This window comes from Pinus tabuliformis, chromosome 7 (assembly GCF_031772625.1).
Source record: "Pinus tabuliformis cultivar Carrire ecotype Pingquan chromosome 7, CPIR1, whole genome shotgun sequence".
Lineage (NCBI taxonomy): Eukaryota > Viridiplantae > Streptophyta > Pinopsida > Pinales > Pinaceae > Pinus > Pinus tabuliformis.
In genome coordinates this window covers 1,701,136,737-1,701,141,546 of record NC_142293.1, presented here as the reverse complement: position 1 = coordinate 1,701,141,546, position 4,810 = coordinate 1,701,136,737, and the positions used below count along the sequence as shown (strand labels likewise).

Here is a 4,810-nt window from a genome sequence, read left to right as displayed (position 1 = left end):
GGCTTTAAGGCGGGATAAAAAAAATTTAATAAGACACAGAGACATTCATCCCCCAAACCAAAAGAGTCACAAGATTTTGAGGAAAAAACGAAACTTTTTTGGTTTCTCTGTAACCTATTGAGATTTAACACAGGAATACAAAGTTAGCATACCTTTTTGACCCGCGAAAACCACAAGAGAGTCTGAAGAACCACCAAAGACCACCAAAACAGAAAAGCCGAGTGCATTTCATGGCCACTGGGACGACAGACCAAAGTAAAACAGAAGAAAAAGTGTAAAAGATGAGCTTATACTGCGACAGTTAACCAAGGCCCGGAAACAGCTAAATAAGATGCCAGTACAGGAATAATTGAAACTAGAACAGGAGTTCTATTTTTGGAACGTTTGTGGTGCAAGAGTGACAATGGGGAGGATATGACAGAGCTGTCTGGAGCAAAGGGAAACTAAGAAATAAGATCAGACCTCCTTTAGTGGCTTGAGGATAAAAATGGCGAAAACTGGTGCCACTCTCATGTAAGGGAGTTTATGCACATACCAACCCCCGGACAAAGATTTCCGGAGCAAGTGAGAAGACACGTAGTCCCCTTGACCCGACACGAATCGAAACGAAAATAGCTTTTGGCTTTGCCGCATTTAGTAAGATTCAATAATCGGCTTCGTTCCAGCAGTCCCTGCTATGGCCGCGGTGTCTCGTTTTGGTCACGGCAATGGGCTCAACAATACCTAAGGACCCGACACATATCTAAAAGCCCAACTTCCGGTTATGTGATATCCAGCTGTCTCAACATGAGAGATCCAGTCCAGTCTCGACCTTGGACTAAGCGGGCATGGCGGTCTTGGCAGTCTCGATCTGATTATAACTAGTCATATTTACATTATTGAATTGAGCTTTAAATAACTTATACTCAAGTAAATAGCATATCTACGATCAATTACTTTCCACCATAATTACGTCATAAGGCGTTCCCCTCTAAAAACAACTCCCCTAGCTGTCACTGTCCCTATCTGCACCATTGGATCAAATGTTAGACGATTGAAATGTTTTAATCCATGAGATCCATTACCTCCTTCATTTATGCTCTAGTAACTACCTAACTATCTCACTAAGCCATACTAATGTCTCTTCCACCTTTCTATGAAATACAATACGACCTCTCAAAACAAAATTACTCGATAAAATACTAGTTTCAAGGCCAACAACTTGGACCTTCACTTGGAATTGGGTTGGTAAAGGAGAAGAACAAGAACTCTCATTCATTCTTCCTACATGTATTGATTATGCCCTGTGATTTTCTTCCTTCTCTCGGGTATGACTATTGAAGGGGTACGGTGAACGAGTTCTATCGAGTCATGTTTTATTCTTGCTCCTTCTATTTATATCAATCCAAAACTGTCGTCACTAAGCTCTAATGTTCTGAATATTTTCTTTGCAGTCTTTTAACTCGAATCCTTTTTGTCGCATTTTCTTGGATCTGTAAAAACTTAACGTGAGGTTTATGTGAAACATTTTTCAAATCCAAGCTGCAATTATCGCAAAAAGACATGTGCATTGGGGTTCATTGACAGATATCTCTGTGAGGTTTTAGGTAGAGGTAGTCATTGTTGATGGTGCGACCTCTGTGATATTTAGTGTTGCTAACTCTATTGCAGCGATTTCTACGATTAGATTTGCTTTTAGTTTAGATTTGTGATTAGAGATTCACGTACATCGGAGGGCCGAAGAAAATGAGATTCTCACAACAATTTGAGATGTCATTAATTTATTAGAAGAGTTAAAGTAATGCAGGGTCACAAAGTCAAGAACAATTGATATGTCATTATATTTATTAGATTATTTAAAGCAATGCAGGGCCACAGAGCTACTTGCTTGGAAAGTTTCAGGAATATGTTGCAATCAGCAATCCATGATATCCATAAATGGGGATAAGCAACATTATTGATGATACCATATCCTAGAGTGCACATCGTGCAAAAATCCTCTTCCAATACTTGTGAGCTTTGTCTCTTCATCTGAAAGTGAGAATAGGTAAAGAGGGGATGGAGGATGTGTATGGATGGCTCAGGGTATTTAGCAATGGTAATATGGAAAGAAAGTGGAGCGAGGAGGATGAGCAAGTGTTGGTTCTCACCATGCCAGTGCCCCCTTCCAACAACACCTTGGTTGAGGGAGTGGCCACCAAAGATGTCGTTGTCGACCAGTGAACTTAAGTCGATTGTAGATTCCTAGAATATTGAGGAATCCGACAGACATGGGCACGGTAAAAAAATTGACCGCGCCCATGTCTGTCAGATTCCCGAATATTCTGGGAATCTGCAATCGACTTAAGGATGGTCGTTGTCAACGAGGAAACCGGAGTGTGGGTGCACATTTATCTTCCTCAAACAGTGCTACAGGAGCATGAAAACCAAAGAGTGGGCATGGTGATCCATCTTCATAGGGGATGGTTTTGTGTAAGCCAACCCAACTGGAAAATGTATTATCACTTCTACAGTTGCCTTGTTAGGGCATCTAACGTGATATGTGTGTCGGTGGATTCCAGGCTCGCTTCGGAGTACCATCTCCCCACAGCCTACGAGGATTCATTTGGCATTCTTTTATGGCTCCACTCCATGGACCATGGGGAAATAGAGCAACCACGGCTCACTCGTTACACGAATTTCAGTCGATGCATTCTGATGGGCGATAGTTGTGGGGAAAACCTTGTTCACGAGGTGGTTCTCTGCGCTTAGAAAATGCCACCTGATTTACTATACCCTGTCTGTGTGCAAGGAGGTATTTCCAAACACCTTGGTTACGTGAGATATAAGAGAATCCAATATGAAAAGAAGAATATATATGAATCTACACTTTTGACTCTAGACATGGTTGATAAGTTCTTGATACTATCTTCGCCAGAGGGAATCACTACCAGAAATCCTTCCATCACCAACCTAATGGGACCTGACGCTCCACCTCTAAAGGGCCTAAATTTTCCATGCATGCTACTGGTCATTGCTAACAGAGACCTCATTCGTGATACAAAGATAGAGTATTACGAAGCCATGAAAAGCGTCGGGCATGATGTGGAGGCATTTTGTTCTGAGAATGTGGGCCACATTTTCTATCTCAATGAGATTGCCATTAGATATGATCTCAAGTTCCAACATTTTCTTTTTAACCACATGGTGAATCGGTAATTGCCAATCCTAATCTATGGGAGACCCAGGATCAATCCTCGTAGCTGCCTCTATAACACCAGGAGTACATCCAACCACCTGCAAGTCGAATATACTAAGATCCTATGATTTTAGCAAGAGCAGACTCACGTGCTGCCAAGGTAGGATTGGGGAATCCGCCCCTTTAGCTTCCACCACAGCAGATTAGTGTACTCAATGAGATTTGAATTTCGGTTAAGTTCCAACATTGCCAAGGAGACATTTAAACTTCTCGAGGGCGTGGATCATTTCATCCAGAGTTGCTTTTAGGGCATCCTTCCCACTTGCAAAGTGGTATGCATTAATGGATAGTCGTACATCAATCGTAAAGATCATAAAAGTAAGAAATCTAGTTGTGATGATTTTCTATCTCAAGTATTGTTTAGTTGAAGTTGTCATCTACATTTATATTACTATATATATATATATATATTCGTCAAGTCCTTGATCAGTTTGGATCGTTCATCCTCGGATTATACTAGAACCATTCCAGAATCATTTGGGGAATTGAAGATGATTAGGTACCTTGCCTTGAATGATAATAATCTCACCAGGAAAGTTCCTTCAGAGCTAGCAAATTTACCAAACGTCTGCTCTTTGTTATTAAATAACAACAATTTGTCTGGTCCTTTGGAATTTCCATCAAATTTTTATGAAAGAATGGGAAGGTACCTAGCTCTGTGGAGCAATTCAAGGCTTTGTTATGTTACACAAAATCAAAACTTTGTTCCAAATGGGATAACTCTATGTTCTAGAATGGTAAGAGCTGGAAAAAGTCACGGGATATCATTGAATTCCATAGTTGGATAAGTTTTGTAGATTTGTGTATGGAAGTCATGGATAAGATTTGTAGATTTGTATATGGAAGTAACTGATGTTGTTTGATCATGCATTTTTTGGCATGATATTGAAACAATAGGAAAATCTTTTGCACTTGGTTTTACATATTTGGCATTCTTTACTGAGATTGGTTGGGTGGGCTTCTCCAACTAAATCATACATTTGTTCTGATCATATTCATAAACATTTATAATATATTCCTTTTCCAAATCATTGATGTAGTTCGATCATGCATTTTTTTTCAGATTCTCCCTATCGAAGTTGTCACACACTTATCCATCCTCCATTCCATGTCAATTGGGGTTCTTATTATAAATGCCTTCTAGCTCCCATTTTTGTCCATGTTCACCCCTTGGTTGGGTATATTCGGGGTACTTCTTGTCATGGCCTTTCCTCTTTATACCAATGACATAGTAAGAGCATTATCGGTAGCAACATATGTTCCTTTGACTACTCCATTTGCATGGTGGGCTCTTGGAAGAGAAATGTCAACATTGTCAAAATATGATCAACCACAGTTTCAGATCAAAATTTGTTGATGGAAATCATTCTAAACATCACCATGAAATATACTCTCATCTCAGAAAACACTTTGGAGTCCATGTAGTTCTTTTTATACAACCTACTAAGATTCTTTTGAGTTTTTTGGACTCCTTGCAATAGGTGAGTAGGCTGAATCAAAAGGCTTCAAATTTTGATGGATTTCTAATTCCATTAAAGATATGGTTTGGCAATGTCTTTCCTCTTCTACTGCCTTACGACGTTTCTTTTGCAA

General features: G+C 39.8%; 1 pseudogene; it reads left to right on the top strand.

Annotated features, from left to right (window-relative positions):
• The first annotated feature begins 2,028 nt into the window (after positions 1–2,028).
• LOC149255080 (strigolactones hydrolase CXE15-like) lies at positions 2,029–3,465 on the top strand (annotated as a pseudogene).
• Positions 3,466–4,810: the final 1,345 nt, after the last annotated feature.